The following is an 18,120-nucleotide window of genomic DNA, read 5'->3' on the forward strand; positions in this document are numbered from 1 at the left end:
TCTTCTTTGCTCATTTCAACACTCTCCAGATTCTGGAAAAAATTTCCCTTCCTCTTAAGAACCTTAGCAACTCCTCCAGGTGGTGCAAAAACTGGTTAGAGGGAGGAAAAGGGAGAAGACAAAGGGAACAATCAATGCCCCTATTCTAGGAGTCAATGTTCTGGATCCCCAAAGCAGAGGGGAGGCAAAAGAAATCATAACTAAGGTATAGAACCGGAGATTTTAAATTTGAAAGAGACAAATAGGTGTGTCTGAGGAGCTCCTGTTATTAAAGCCAACTGTTACTGTGGTAACACACAGAACTTGCTTTGAGTACTTTGTGTATGTGTACTATCATGCGTTTACATGCACATACACACAGAGACACCGTGACACACATAGATATGCTTCTAGCACACAACCTAAGTGTGGCACTGTCATTACAAACAATAGGCATCTGGCCTCCTTTCTCTTTACTCTAATAAGAGATGGCCTTTGTAATCAGGAAAACAATCAAAATGCTCAGTCCGAAGAACCAGTAGAGACAAGTGAACTGAAATAATACTTCCCCTCTTGATTTTGTGTGTTAATTGGTGATTCTTTCTTCTTAACTCCCCTTTTTCTCACATGGCTGCTGTGATGCTAAACAATGTTGCAATGTGAACAGCTAATGTGCACCTTTGCTGGTAGCTGTCTTTCCCACATGTGCCTTGATTTTAGTGACTGAGTGTTAGCAATTGCTGTTAAACATCTGGACTGATTGATGAGTGAGGCAACCTTACATGTCTATGGAAACTGTAAAAACAAAGTGATCAGGCCTTTCTACTTTATCTTCCCTGAAGATCTCATTTTTATACTCAGATTTATTCTATTTGACAAGAGTCATTAGAGATACCTTTGTGTACATTTTAATGAGACTGATACTGTTCTGGAGGTGGAAGACTGGTTTGGACTTGTGGTTGTTAAGGTGCAGAGTTTTCTAACTAAAAGATGAGAAATGAGCTCCAGAAGCTAATAACATGAATATGGTTCCTCTCAGAGATTGTTTTGACATATTTCTATTAAAATCTGAATTCCTAAGTTGATTTTAATTAACCAGAATAGCTCAGACGAGTGGTTACATTTTAACTCTAAAGTGGCCGAATCCCCAGAGTGGCAGATTTTGCAATCTCAATTTCATTGCTGATCCTTAGCCCTTACATAGAAAATTCCATAAGTCAGGGACGGCTTGTCATCTGTTTATTATATCTCTTGCACTTCGTTTTGTGCCTTGATATAGAAAGTGATTAATAAATATATGCTGAGTAAAATAAAAGTTGATTGAGTAAATGTTATGTTTTACATATCTTTTTGAAGTATTCAATTCAGTAAGTTTACTTAAGTACTTTTTTCACTTATTTTTAAAATATAACACAGTTATGTCCTTTTTTTCACCTAGTACTGTTATGTATGTGTGTGTGTGTGTGGTTTTTTTTTTTTTTTTTTTGAGACAAGGTCTGTCTGTTGCCAGGCTGGAGTGCAGTGGTGCGACCTCAGCTCACTGCAACCTCTGCCTCCCCAGTTCAAGCGATTCTCCTGCCTCAGCCTCCCGAGTAGCTGGAACTATAGGTGCTCTCCACCATGCCCAGCTAAGTTTTGTATTTTTAGCAGAGACAAGGTTTCACCATGTTGGCCAGGATGGTCTCGATCTCCTGACCTCGTGAGCTGCCCGCCTCGGCCTCCCAAAGTGCTGGGATTACAGGCGTGAGCCACCGCGCCTGGCCTGCTGTATTTTAATAAAACATCTTTTGGTTAGTATAAGGATATGGTGGAAAGAGCATTAGATATAAATCCAGGATAGCTGAGCTCCTGTCCTACTCCGCTAACAACTAATTAGACATTTTCTGAAAAGATTGCCTTTGCTTTTCATATTAAAAATGAACAATGGTAGAAAGTTAAGAAAAAACTGCCCCATTTTGTTCTGGTCTATCGATAGAATATATTTACCTCAGCTCTCCTCTCTGCTTTAGTTTATAAAATGTCTACATAATTTTTTTTAATATGAAGAGAAAGTGGTGTTTTTTGAATGATTGGATCTGTAATTACAACCTTAGTTCTATTTTGGGTGTTCTAGTAGAGACAGAGAGTATGAAAGGGATATATTAACTCTCATTCATTTAGCTCTCTGCCATTTACAAGCTGTGTGATCTCAAGTAAGTCATTTTCTTTTAATTCTGGACTTTAGCTTCTCCGTCTGCAAATTGGAAGATGCGACCAAGTGAATTCTCGATGTTTTTTCAGCTGTATCCTCCACTGATTCTTGATTCTTCAAAGCCCAGTGATTTGCCACTGGTATTCTTGTTGTCATCCCATTACTCATGTATTCAGCAAATATGACTGAGAATCTATTGGTACAGGCACTGTGCTATGTTCTAGAACAGAACCAAAAATGATATGGTTCCTGACCCATTAAAGTTGTCTTTTCTTTATTTTCCCATTTCTGAATTTTCCCTGAGAACACTTGGTATACATTAGGAGATGTACAAAGGAATGTAAATAAAAAGGAGGAAGGACTCAAATTCACTTATCGAGAAATATTGTGAATAAGTGAATACAGTCCAGCAATGAGAGGAGGGTTGGAGGGGAAACAGAGTCAACATGGAGTTCACGTTATGACAGGATTATGAATTGCTATTTTCCCTTTCTTTTAAAAATTTTTTAAAAATGTATACTTCCTTTTTTGTGGTAAAGTCTTGCTCTTTCACCCAGGCTGGAGTGCAGTGGTAAGATCTTGGCTCACTGCAACCTCTGCCTCCTGGGTTCAGGTGATTCTCCTGCCTCAGCCTGGCGAGTAGCTGGGATTACAGGTGCGTGTCATCATGCCTGGCTAATTTTTGTATTTTTTTTTTTCTTAGTAGAGATGGGGTTTTACCATGTTGTCCAGGCTGGTCTTGAACTCCTGACCTCAGGTGATCCACCTGCTTTGGTCTCTCAAAGTGATGGGATTACAGGAGTGAGCCACTGTGCCCAGCCACTATTTTCTTTTGTTATCTTTTCTGATATATCCATAATTTTAAAAAATTTTCACTCTTTAATTTATTAAGAATTTATATTGGAAAATGGTCTCACATTAAGCAAAATTAATTTACATCCCAATTGTTACTCAGCCACAATAATTTGATAAATCTGTTTCTCACTGATTTATGATGCTATCCTAATTCTGTAGAAAGTTTTATTTGAGGAAACGAACTTCTGCTAGAATATGTATACTTCTCCATCAGGATCTACAGATTAGTCCTATAATGCAATCATTTCAACTTTTTAATATATCTTAATATATTTGGGGATGATTTCTTCCCTGTTTCTTTCAAAATATATATTGTAGATGAATTTTACAACTTTTAAAATAACAAATAAGAAAAATACTATTGATACTTTGGTTGGGCTTGATTTACTAACTATGGAGAATTGATACCCTTGTGATATTTAACTTTCTTTTAGGAACATAGTACATTTGTTCATTTGTTCAAGTCTTCTTTTATAACTTCTAGTAGTAATTTGTACTTTATTTAGTTCATGCTTTGTTCTCTTTAGATTTATTTGTGAATATTCTCTTATTTTACTGCAAAGAAAAGCAAAAGTGTGTTTCAGACAGTTTGACAGGGAATAAAGTTTTATAAATGTTTCAATTGGAGAAAATAAAAGTATTTATCAAGGAATACATTGAATATTTTGAAAATATTGCCCTATTTATTTAGTCTTAAACCATCCATTTAATATTTTGACATTTCTATTTATCGAAAATTTATTACTGTCTGAATTACATATATTCTGAGCAAGAAAAAAAATCACTTGACATTTTAAGATGTGTTAGTTAGTAAATAGCACTGTAGAAATGGGGACTATGTAAATGGTCTCTGCCTTTTCTTTTTTTTGAGACGGAGTCTTGCTCTTTCCTCCAGGCCAGACTGTAGTGGCGCTATCTCGGCTCAATGCAAGCTCTGCCTCCTGGGTTCACTCCATTCTCCTGCCTCAGCTTCCCGAGTAGCTGAGACTACAGGCGCCCGTCACCATGCCCGGCTAATTTTTTGTATTTTTAGTAGGGATGGGGTTTCATCATGTTAGCCAGGATGGTATCAATCTTCTGACCTCGTGATCCACCCGCCTCGGCCTCCCAAAGTTCTGGGATTACAGGTGTGAGCCATGGCACCCGGCCTGGTCTCTGCCTTTTCATACTGAAAGGCCAGTGCTTTGATTATGCCCCAACTGATTTTAATTAAACAACTCAATTAATAACTGAGAATAACTGAGTTACAAGGTGTTTTTTAAATGGCTAGATAATAATAATGTTAACTCCTAATCACAGGACACTTCCTACCTACTGGGATGAGCACTTCACATACATTGTGTCTTTTAATTCTCACAATACCTTAATGAGATAAATGTTAAGGCCTCTTTTTTACTAATGAGCACCCTGCCCAAATCATCAGTTCCAACTTGCTTCTCCCCATCCCCTTCACCTGTGCTTGGATCCACTGCAGATACTACATCCCTTTAAATAGAAAACTAATCAAATAGTCAAAAAACTTTGAAGCATCTGCAAGGACACTAGAAAATTCATCTAGAATTTGGTCTCTTCATAAAGAGGAACTGTCAGTTCTATTCTAGACAAGAGTTATAAAAAACATCAATAGTTTTGCAACTCATTTATACCATATTTTTTTAAATTATACTTTAAGTTCTAGGGTACATGTGCACAACGTGCAGGTTTGTTACATATGTATACATGTGCCATGTTGGTGTGTTGCACCCATTAACTCATCATTTACATTAGGTATATCTGCTAACGCTATCCCTCCCCCCTCCCCCCACCCCATGATAGGCCCCAGTGTGTGATGTTTCCCTTCCTGTGTCCAAGTGTTCTCATTGTTCAATTCCACCTATGAGTGAGAACATGCGGTGTTTGGTTTTTTGTCCTTGTGATAGTTTGCTGAGAATGATGGTTTCCAGCTTCATCCGTGTCCCTACAAAGGACATGAACTCATCGTTTTTTATGGCTGCATAGTATTCCATGATGTATATGTGCCACATTTTCTTAATTCAGTCTATCATTGATGGACATTTGGGTTGGGTCCAAGTCTTTGCTATTGTGCATAGTGCTGCAATAAACATACGTGTGCATGTGTCTTTATAGCAGTATGATTTATAATCCTTTGGGTATATACCCAGTAATGGGATGGCTGGGTCAAATGGTATTTCTAGTTCTAGATCCCTGAGGAATCACCACACCGACTTCCACAATGGTTGAACTAGTTTACAGTCCCACCAACAGTGTAAAAGTGTTCCTATTTCTCCACATCCTCTCTGGCACCTGTTGTTTCCTGACTTGTTAATGATCACCATTCTAACTGGTGTGAGATGGTATCTCATTGTGGTTTTGATTTGCATTTCTCTGATGGCCAGTGATGATGAGCATTTTTTCATGTGTCTTTTGGCTGCATAAATGTCTTCTTTTGAGCAGTGTCTGTTCATATCCTTTGCCCACTTTTTGATGGGGTTGTTTTTTTCTTGTAAATTTGTTTGAGTTCTTTGTAGATTTTGGATATTAGCCCTTTGTCAGATGAGTAGATTGCAAAAATTTTCTCCCTTCTGTAGGTTGCCTGTTCACTCTGATGATAGTTTCTTTTGCTGTGCAGAAGTGTGGGAAGAGCTGTTTCTGTTAATTTTTAAAATTCTTTTAAAAATGTGGTATAAATTTAGGATTTGTATCACATCACAGATGCACGCACACACACGTTCACACACACTCAGACACTCATACACTCACACATGCACGTGCTACATATCAACTATATAAAGAATCTTGTTACTTTCAAATTCAGAAGAATAAAATATTTGTACTTATTTTATGTAAAATTAAAATAATTTTTTAACTTTCAGCTTTCTAAAACCAGCAGACTAAGTTGATTTATTAAGAATATTTCTTCCAAACAACATTTAAACATTTTGTTTTGAGTTGACACATAATTGCAAGTGTGTTAGATAGCTAAGTGGTCTAAGGCAGGGGTCCCCAGCCGGAGGCCATGGACCAGTACTGGTCCCAGGCCTGTTAGGAAGCAGGCCGCACTGCAGGAGGTGAATGGCAGGCCAGGGAGCAAAGCTTCATCTGTATTTACAGCTGCTCCTCATCTCTGGCATTACCGCCTGAGCTCTGCCTCCTATCAGATCAGCCACAGCATTAGATTCTCCTGGAAGTGCAAACCCTATTGTGAACTGCATGTGCAAGGGATCTAGGTTGTGTGCTCCTAGGTTGTGTATGAAGATCTGTCACTGTCTCCCATCACCCCCAGATGGGATCGTCTAGTTGCAGGAAAACAAGCTCAGGGTTCCCACTGATTCTACATTATGGTGAGTGTGTAATAATAATAGAAATAAAGTGCACAATAAATGTAATGCACTTGACTCATCTCAAAACCATCTCCACCATCCCTCCTCCATCACTGTCTGTGGAAAAATTTTCTTCCACAAAACTAGTCCCTGGTGCCAAAAAGGGGATAAACATTATTTTTTAACATTTTTTCGAAGACCTCAGAAGAATCTAAAGCCTTTTACAAAGAGTATGAGTGTAATTCACATAAATATTCCACTAATGCACAACAAAGAGTGCTTAGTTTAGGAAAAATGAAGATTATCATCCACGTGAGTGAATGCTGCCCTACAGTATTACAATCTTACAAAAAAGAGAAAGTGGCCAGGCGTGGTGGCTCACGCCTGTAATCCCAGTATTTTGGGAGGCCGAGGCTGGTCGATCACTTGAGGTTAGGAGTTCGAGACCAGCCTGGCCAACATGGTGAAACCCTGTCTCTAATAAAAATACAAAAATTAGCTGGGCATGGTGGCGAGTGCCTGTGTAATCCCAGCTAGTCGGGAGGCGGAGGCAGGAGAGTTGCTTGAACCCAGGAGGCAGAGGTTGCAGTGAGCTGAGATCACGCCATTGCACTCCAGCCTGGGCACCAGAGAGAAACTCCGTCTCAAAAATAAATAAATAAATAAATAGAGAAAGTACATTTGTGCATTTACTTACTAGTGTACCACAGAGATACTGGGTTGGATTGTGATTGCCTCTCAACCTTCCCTACTCGACTTATATTTCAGAAAAACAGTTTCAAGTCCCAGTGCTTTGATCGTGGAACTTACTGCATGATGTTGTAGTCTTCTGTCCATTATGGGCAACACTGAAGACACACAGATATGTGTTTCTATCTGAAGCCCCAGTGGCCAGCAGACGTCCTGGTTCATAATAGATATAAACAAATGTCTTATCATTTATGTATAGCTAGGTAAATGGATATAAATAGATAATATAGGTATTCAGCTGAAAACATTTTATTTACTAAATTTTAACATGTTCAGTAAGATTTTTCCAAAATATAGTAGTGCCTCAGAAATTACAAAGTGTTAGAACTGCTGAGATCTTAAAAGAATAGAAAGAGACTAAGTCGATCAACTATTTTCAGCTGAAAAAAGTTGGTCAACCAATTTATCACTTGCAATGGGAAGAAGTATTCAGAGGTTTTCCCTACATGAAACATTGAGGGGTCTCCTTCTGATGGAAGGGAGAAATCACTCCAAGGAGTGCTTTTGTTCTTTGGCAGCAGTAAAGCAAACAACTAAAATGACCTAAAATATATAAGCACCTGTTTCAGAAAAAATATGTGCTTGAGATACTAAATGAGATGTCAAATATGTACATATATGCATAACATATACATATATTTTTAATATGTATACACATGTATATATGCGTATATATAAATACATACACACCAGCTTCCTCTTCAAGAAGAGTACTATTTTGAATCAGTAAATTGCTTTGCTAGCTGGAATTGCTAGGCCAAGAATACCAACTTCAAATCGGATTGCATTTTTACTTCATGCTATATTTTCTTTCTCCCTAAAACTCAATATCCGGGAGCAGAAAAAAAAATAAACCTCTTTCTTTTGATATTTTGCATTTTTGTAAAAGAAAGATACATGGTTTATGAACCAGTACTTAAGCATATCACCATAAAGTTCTTAAGCGATGGCTAGGATAAAATAATGAATGCAAACCCATAAACTGAATCAGTTGGTACAAATAAATCAGCACTACTATGACTTTTTGTCTGCAGGTCTCTGGTTTTGGAGCAAGAGATATTTCTGTGTTACTGGTAGGGAAGCTGAACACACTAACTTGTTTTCCTTCCTGTTGTCTTGCAATTTATTCACATAGTAATTTATAAAAGTTTTCCTAAAACGACAAAGTAGCATCATTTTCTAAAAATAAAGGTTGATAATTGTGACTGAGACTAATATTTGTGCCCTCTAGAGTCATTCTTCCCCCTTTTTCTTATTAATAGAGCTCCATGGGGGAAATCCCTTACAGATGGGGCAGTTACACAGCTGTTGTCTTTGAGACAGAAGCAAAAGTTGTTGGGTGCAGCTTCCGGGAAAGCTGAGAAAGGCCAACTCAGCGGGTGTGTACCCGCTTCCCTCTGCTTCTTCCTTTCTTCCAGCCCAGGGCACAAGTTACATCCAGAACGGCCACAGCTCCCTAAACATGGACTGTAAGGACAAAGCAAGGAGAAACAATCCAAACCAATTGAAACCAATTCTAACTACAGTTTACTCCCAGACTTTGTATTTTTATGAGGAAAAACGAGCACAAAAGTACCTTACCTCTATTTGCCTGGTATCTGTTGCTCACAGCAAATGCAACTCCTCAATGATAACATTTGTCTTCAGATAAAAATACTGTATCTTCAGAAATCTGTAAGAAGACTGAGTTCTGGAAACCAACAGTAAACAAGCCAGTATATTTTGGTCTTCTTTTCGTCAAATTTATAGTAGAAACACTTTTATTATAAAGTCATTAGACTCTTTACAAAAGTGAGTCCTCAGTATTGATTTATTTTTCCTTTGCTCCTGGATTGACCTATAGCTGAAAAAATGGATATTTCTGAAGTGGCAACACTTTCACCAACACAAGCTGTTTGTGGAGACAGTGAATGTAAGAGCCCCTGTGGTCCGTAGTATCCACGTAGAGCACTGGGACATACTCACCCATCTCTGCATCTCTCCCTTTATCCACTCCCATAGTTGTGTAATGCTCCCTTTGCCCTTGCCACACTGCCTTGTAATAATTGATTCTCATTATTTTGCCCTCACTGATCTGTGAATTCACTGAGAGTAGAAAGGTTGCTTTATTGATTTGTATATTCTGAATGCCCATCATAGCACATAGTCCATAGATGGTGCCCACCAAATGCACGTTGGATGAATGAATGCATGAATTAAGATTATCACCAGGACACATTGGCCCTCTCTCTGTGGGACTGAGACCCAGCATCAGGAAAGGACAAATATCACCACTTTGCTTTAGGGTATTCTCTGACAGTCGTTAGTTTCCAGGTATGGTAGTAAAGGGCTGCTGGGCTCTGTTGTACTAGCCTGAGGTCGTGGGTCTGATCCCTGTTCACTGTAGAGCCACTGAGCTGGAAAGAGTGTTGCTGTAAGCTGAAGCAGGATGTAATTTGTCATGTCCTTTCTGAGCCTTTTCTAAGGAAGTGCCATTGACCAAAGAGACTCTTGTTTGGAAGGCAGTGTGACATGGTGGAAAGGTCATAGGGTGGGCAGCCACAGAGACAGCAGCTTACCTCGAAGATATATTATTTAACACTTAACCTTTCCAAGTATCTGTTTTCCTCTCTCCAAATAGGGATTATGTCTTCCACATAGGGCGGATGTAACGACTAAAGGAAGTGACAGGTATAAAGCACATGCCTGCCCCATAGCAGCCTCTCAGTAAAGTTAATTGCAATGCTGTATTATGCAATGTGTCATACTGATGTTATGTGAAACATAATGTCAGCGTTTTTCAGGGACACTTCTAGGTTGCATGATGAGGAAAGATTGCACTTTAGGCTGAAGTACCTCTGGAACATGACTTCTTTCTAATATACATTGATCAAGGAACTTCCTGTTCTCTGAGGCTATCTCAACTGCTCAAACCAGCGCCTGCTTTTCCCAGAGGGTGGCGCCAGGAGCAGACTGACCCAGCATCTAACATAAAAGAACTTTCCCTCTTCTAGGACTTCGCACACCAAAGGAAACTAGGGAAGAAGCTAGGCACTATTGTTTTCACAAACCTTTTCCTTGCCATTCTTCTTTCTCTCGCCTTGTATGCTATTTTAAGAGACAGTGAATCAAATTATTTGAGCAAGAATAAGCTTTCATCCTGACATTCAAAAAGATTGATGTTCGTATTAATTATGGACCAACTCTGTCTCTCTCTGCCAGCAGCTCTTTTATTTTATTTTTATTTCCTGCTGCAAACATCTTTATTCATTTTAAAGTCACCTTCTCATCAAGTTTCTAGTTCTAGAATGTTTCTGGATATAGCACATTTTGGAAGCTTTAGTAACCACTATTTAAGTTTTCGACGACTTTTTCAATTCAGATGTAATGACAATGCCTTTTCACATCTCTGGTGTCATGTAACCTGCTGCTTAAATCCACAAAGTTTGGACAAGTATGTTTGTAAATATGTAGCTATTTGTCTGTTTATCTGTTGAGAAAATGCCTTCATAAGTCCCTTTATGTAAAATGAAAGTCCGAGGTCTCTGCAGACTCCCTCTCTTTGCTCCCGTTCTCCCCTTCCCTGTGCTCCAGGCAGCAGCACTTGTGGGTCTGAAACTTGCTGCCTTCTTCTGGGTGTCTGTGGCCTTGCATAGGTGTTCTATCTGCCTGTAATAACCTCAGTGCATTGTTCCTCTTGCTTTTCTCACTTTTCTTCCTCCTACCATAATTGACTCTTCCTCTCCATTTCCACTCAAGCCATTATACTGGGTAATTCCTATGTCTGCTCTGATGATCATTCCAAACTTTGACCTCATTGGTCCCAGTTGCACTTTCTGTCCACCCAACTTCAGTTACATACTCTCAGGCTTTGCCGTATCTAGGAACCATTCAGCTTTAAGATCTTATATTTAAATCTGCTATTCTCTATCTAGAATCTTCTCTTCCTTTTCTGGTGCCTTATCCATGACTGACTGAGTAACTGAATTCTATACTCTTGTCGAGATCTTCAGTCTGAAAACTCCCATTCATGTACTTTATCTCTCAGCCTCCTTTTTTTGTTTCTTTCTGTGTCCAGCTTATGCAAAAGGGTCTTTCATTTCAGTCACCCTTACTAACAGCCTCAGATTTTCTTCTTATTTTCTGCCACATTGACTTGAAAAATCACTATTATGGGCTGGGCGTGGTGGCTCACGCCTGTAATCCCGGCAGTTTGGGAGGCCGAGGAGGGTGGATCACCTGAAGGCAGGAGTTTGAGACCAGCCCGGCCAACGTGGTGAAACCCCATCTCTACTACAAATACAAAAAATTAGCCGGGCGTGGTGCCAGGCGCCTGTAATCCCAGCTACTCCAGGAGGCGGAGGTTGCAGTGAGCTGAGGATGCGCCACTGCACTCCAGCCTGGACAACCAGAGTGGAACTTCTTCCAAAAAAAAAAAAAAAGGAAAAAGAAAAATCACTATTATGAAGCAGCCCAGTGGTCCAACTTCTTTGCATTAGCTTAGGTTCCTGAACATTGCTGAACCAAAGGATGCATCTATGGAGTTTCATGCTACATATACTCCAGGTAACCAACATGAACTAGAAACTCAGCAAACTTATATGCTGCTAGTTAGCCTCCTCCCCATTTTTTAAACACAGTCTATTTTAAAATTGCCCACTTTTCATACATTATTTCTCTTCCAAGATTATTAGCAGATGGCCTCATTTCTTATTAGACACACACACACACACACACACACACAAATATGAAAAAAGGGGGGTACTAAGCAGGAACTCTTTCAACTGTCGGCCGTCATACATACAAGCATGCTTTCTGAATACAGTGGAAAAGATGTCCCTCCTTCAGGGTTAACCTGTGATGTGGGTTTCAGCTACCTCTTGCCTTTCTCTCTCTTCAACCCCCCTGCTCCCCATCCCCCACATGCATATACACATTCCTTACAAATCACTATGTGAATTATTCTCTTCTTTTGCTGTAACTCTTCTCTCCCTGTCTTCTGGCTTTCTTGCAATATATTTAACCATAAGAAAATCTCTCTCATCTGACAAAAAAAATCTCTACTCTTGACTCCTTGTTTCCCTTAGTTACATACAGCCTTTTTTCTTCTCTTCACAGTTACTAGAAATTTCTGAAACAGTATGACCTGTTCTCCTCCTATTTACTATTTAAACTACTGAAATTCATCTTTTGCCCCATCACGATGCTGAAGATCTTTTCATTACTCCACCAAAGACCTTCTTGCTCAAACCCATGGACACCTGCACCACTTTTCCTTTTGACTATGCTGCAACAAAGGACAAGATGAGGCAGTTTCTCCAACTTGTAACACCCAGAATGATGGAGGACATCTTTACTTTTTACCCTTTCCCACTCTCCACATCTAGAAAGCAAATTCTGTCAAGTATCTTTCAAATCCATTCTACTCATTGCTCTCCAGACCTCCTGCTGCTGCCTCGTTTAAGTGTTGAATGCCTATCATCTGTACATTTCTGTTTCTTTACAGGCTTCTTTGACTCTAGTTTTAGTCCACCACACCCCTGGCAACAAACACAATCTATTTTTCATACTATCACTAGAGAATTTCTAGTTCATCTCATTATTTCTTGCTAACAGCAAACAAACCAAAGACTTCACTGTCTTCCCATTGATGCTAGCATGAAAATTGAATGCCCTAAATATAATTTACAAAAATCATATCCTTGCTTTTGTATCCAGCTTATTTCTCACCTTTGTCTTCAGCCACACCTTACTGTGCTCTGTGCTCAGTCATTCCAAATCATATGCTCCATCTTTCTCTCCCCGAGAACTTTTGCATATATTTTTGTTCTTTCTGGATGGAATAGCTCTTCTCCATTTCAAACTCCCTCTACTCTCCCACCTCCCAAAAGTCACACTTTTTTTCTTCAACTGGTAAATTTCTCTCTAGCTTTTAGTTCTCCATTTAGATGTGACTCTCTGTGTCCTAGAACAGGCTTCGATTAATGACTCTAGTATCCTAGACTTACTTTCAGAATAGCTCTTCTCACATTGAATTGTAAATGTAAATTAGTAGATGGCAAGTTCCTTGAGCTGGGCAGAGACCATGATTTGCTTAATTCTTTATTCTTAGAGCTTAGCTAGTGCTTGGACATAGCCTGCACAGATAAATGTTTGCTGATAGAATACATATGAGTGTAAGGGTATGAATACTGTCTATTGAAGAAAAATGTGTTTAGTGTTTATATACTTTAAAATATTTCCATGCCCATTATAGCATTCAATTATCACAATAGCCTGTGATGTATAAAAAAAGTCTTAAATTTTAACGATGGCCAATTTACTGTTATCTAATATTCAATTTTCCCAGTTTTTTGGTGTAATATCTGGTAAATGTTTACTCATCTCAAAGTTGGGAAGAGATTCTTGTACATTTTCTTCTGGATGCATTTCAGTAGTAGCTTTTACATTTAGGTCTTTCATCATCTCAAATTAATTGTTCCGCATAATGTTAGAGAGAGCTGGGATTTTGTTCCATGTGGTTATCAAGTTGTTGCAGTGGAAGTTTTTGAAAAGACATTCGTTTTCTGATTAAATTGTCCTGGCATCTTTATCCAAAAGTTATTTAATCATATATATATGGGTCTCTACAGACTCTATTCTGTTCCATTGATCTATTTGTGTACCATTTTACCTATATCATGTTGTCTTGATACTGTAACTTTACAGAAAATTTAAAACCAGAGTTTGAGTCCTTTAATTCATTCATTTTAAGTAATAATGTCTTGTATAAATGCTTTGCATTTCCATAGAAATTATAGAATACATAAGGCATCTCCCTTACCTGCAGTTTCACTTTCCACAGTTTCAGTTATCTAGAGTCAACCTCAGTCCCAAAATATTAAATGGAAAATCCCAATAATAAACAATTCTTAGTTTGAGGTTTTACATTTAAATCTTCAATTCATCTTGAGTTAATTTTAATTTTTACATATGGTGAAAGATAAAGTTCAGTTTAATTCTGCATATGGATAGCCAATTATCCCAGCACCATTTATTGAATAGGGAGTCTTTTCCTCATTGTTTGCTTTCATCAGCTTCGTCAAAGACAAGATGGTTGTAGGTGTGTGGCTACATACACATGCATTCATGTGTTCATCACCATGCTATTCACAAAAGTTAAGACATGGAATCAACCTAACTGTCCGTCAGTGGTGAATTGGATAAACAAAATGTGATATGTGTATGTGTGTACATATATATGTATATACACACACATATACACATACATACACACACACACCTCCCATGGAATACTACATAGCCATTAAAAAGAATGAAATCATGTCCTTTGCAACAACATGGATGCAGCTGGAGGCTGTTATCCTAAGCAGATTAACATAGGAATAGGAAATGGTCTGACTTCTATGTGGGAGCTAAACATTAAGTACACATGAATATAAAGATGAGAACAATAAAGATTGGAGACTACTAGAGAGGGGTGGGAGGGAGGGGGTTGTGAATTGAAAAATTACCTATTGCGTACTATGCTCACTACGTGGGTGATGGTATCCGTACCCCAAACCCATCACACAATAAAACCATGTAACAAACCTGCCCATGTACCCCTTGTATTTAAAATAAAATTAAAACTATTAAAAAACAAAGAAAGAATCATAAGTGTTAAATTGTACATTGTTCCCAATAGTGTGATGAAATCTCATGCCATCTTTCTGTGCCCCTTTATCATTACAAGAAAAAAAAGGATAAGTGCAGTACAATAAGATATTTTGAGAGAGACCATACTCATGTAACTTTTATTACAATATATTTAGAATTGTTCTATTTTATTATTATTGTTATTAGTCTCTCGCTATGCCCAGTTCATAAATTAAACTTTATGTTACATAAGTGTTAGAAAAAAAACAGGGTATGTAGAGTTCAGTACTATCTGTGGTTTCAGGCATCCCCTGGGGGTCTTGGAACATATTCCCTGCAGAGAAGAGGAGGACTACTATAAACAATTTGTAGAAAAAAGCCAACTGAGATTTTGATTAGGGTTGTGTTGAATTTACAGGCATGTTAATGTCTTCTAATTCATGAAGTTGGTGTATCTTCAAGTTACCTAAGTTTTCTTCAGTTTCTTTTAGCAATAGTTCATGTTTTTAACTTAGAGGTTTTGCACATCTTTTGTTATTTTTATTCTAAGCAATGTAGCATTTTTGATGCTATCGAAAATGATTTTTAAAATAATTCATTCTCCAATTGTTTGGTGCTTAATTATAGAAATATAGTTTAAGTTTCTATTTTTTCCTAACTTTATTGGTATTAAAAGTTATTTAATTATTTTTAGAAATACTATGTTTTCTATTAATAAAGAGTTTACTACTTCTTTTCTAGTCTTTATATTTTTATGTATTTTTCTTGACTTAGAACACTGGCTAGGACATCTAATAAGAAATAGAGAGCAGACATTCTTGTCTTGCTCCTGAATGTGAGAGGGAAGTATTTAGAGTTTCACTACTAATTATGAATTTACCTGTAAGCTGTTTTTATTTCACTCAATCAGGGTGATGATGTTGCATTCTATTCCTATTTTGCAGAGAGTTTGCTTTTTTTTTTTAATTATGCGTACCTGGTGAAAATTGCTAAATGATATTTCCACATTATTAAAATGTATATTTCTTATTCTATAAATAAACAGATGTAATAATGTATTCTATAAATATGATGATTTGCATTCATTGTTCTTTTAAATGTAAACCAACTCTTCATCCCTGGGATAAATCCCATTGATCATAAAGTATTATCATTTTTATACATTGCTGGATTCTATTCAGAAAAATTTGTTTAAGGATTTTTGAATGTATGTTCTTGAAGTGTATTTGATTGTAATTTTATTTTACTGTTTTTGCTACAATACTCTATTGGTTTCAGAATTATGCTGTCTTCAGAAAATGAGTTAACAATCTTTCCCTCCTCTAATTTTAATACAGTTGATATTATTTCTTCCTTAAATATTCAATAGAGTTTAACCATGGAGAAGTTTTTATTACAAATTCAAACTTTTTAATAAATGTAATCTTATTCATATTTTCCATTTCTTCTTTTAAGTTATTTATTTGTTTATCTATTTTATATAAGGTATCAAATTTATTTATGATTTGTTATTGGGCATAAGATTATTCATAACGATCCCTTATTATTTTTTAAGGTCTGCAGTTGTTGCAATGATGCACTCTTTCTTGCTAGTGATAACTTGTATTTTTCACTTTTATGAATTCTAATCAATTTATCAATTTTATTAATTTTTAATTAATGTTTTAGCAACCTTTTCACAAAAACAAACTCTACCTTTGTATGTTATATACATATATACTGTTTTTATGTTTTCAATTTTATTGATTACTGCTTCCTTTAATTCTGTCTTTCTTTCCTTAGGTTTAAATTGCTCTTTCTCTAGCTTCTTATGATTGGAAATTAAAGAATTATTTACAAATATTTTGTCTTTTCTAATATAAGCATTTAATTAATAAATTTCCCATTACATCTGGCATTACACAAATTTTGATATTTTTATTTTTGTGTCACTTAGTCCAAAATATTGTGTATTTCCACTGTGGTTTCTCTGATTCTGTAATTCATGGGTTATTTAAAAGTGTGTTATTTAATTTCTAAATATTTGGAGTTTTTAAGGTATCTTATTTTTATAAATGTCTCATTTAATGATGTATTCAGATAATACACTTAGTAAGATTTTAATTTTTGAAATGTTTAATACTTTATGATCTAGAATATGGTCTATTTTGGTGTGCACATGAAAGTATATTCCACGGTTTTTTGTACATGGTGCTATCAAAAATGTCATTACATCAAGTCCTTTATAATGCTGTTTAAATCTTCTATATTCACTTAGTTTATTTGTTTACTCGTTTTGTTAATTACTCAGATTCATTAAGTTGTCCACTTCTGATTGTATATGTGTCTACTTCATATTTTATTTCTGTCAATTTGATTTCTTATACGCTTAGCTCAATGTTTTCATATGCAATTATATTTGTTCTTTCTTTTTTCTCTATAAAATATTCTTTATGCCTAGAAATACTCCTTGATTTGAGGTCTGCTTTGTCTGATATTAATAAAGCCACACCAGGCTTCATATGCTTACTTTTCACTTGGAACTCTTTCTCTTTCTTTTTAGTTTCAGCATTTCTTGAAACCCCAGAAAAACTATACCACAGAAGTAAGAACCCTATCCTCCAAGACCAAAGGTGCCACAGGACTAATGATGAACCAAAATATACCAGCCCTCATTCCAACATCATGTCATCTCAGTTTTTTAGATTTTTTTTTTTTATTAAGAGTGATTCAGGATTTACAGAGAAATTGATCAGAAAGTCCCCTATACCTCCTATCTCCCTCCACCCCTGCACAGTTTCCCATATTAACGTCTTGCATTAGTATCACACTAATGCAAAATTAACTGAAGTTAATAGTTTACATTAGAGTTCATTCTTTATTGTACTTCTGTGGGTTTTGACAAAGGCACAACATCTTGTATCCATCATTACAATACCATACAAAATAGTTTCACAGCCCTAAAAATGCCCTGTGCTCCACCTGTTCTTCATTCCTCCTTCCCTCCTCCTGAATCCCTGGCAACTACTGACCAGCAACTACTGACCTTTTTATTGTCTCCATAGTTTTGACTTCTCCAAAATGTCATATAGTTGAAATCATGTATTATGCAGCCTTTTCAGACTGGTCTTTTTCATTTAGTAATATGTTTTTAACATCCATGTCTTTTCATGTCTCTGATCTATAGACATCACAACTGCTTCTCAGCTATTTCTACCTCCTTAGGAGAAATGGGAAGGCTTGGGGGTGAAAGTGGGGTTGGGCAGGGTGGTCATTTGACCTAGGGTACTTCCCTTTCCCTGGGTCTGACACCACACCCAGACAGAATTTGTCACAGGCTATCACCCTTTTTTCTGAGGGCTCACTCATCTTCCCCCAAAGTCACTTACTCTCCCCTAGTTGCCTACATCCTCCCTCCTCTCTCCCCTA

The sequence above is a fragment of the Pongo pygmaeus genome, chromosome 12 (genome assembly GCF_028885625.2).
Source record: "Pongo pygmaeus isolate AG05252 chromosome 12, NHGRI_mPonPyg2-v2.0_pri, whole genome shotgun sequence".
Lineage (NCBI taxonomy): Eukaryota > Metazoa > Chordata > Mammalia > Primates > Hominidae > Pongo > Pongo pygmaeus.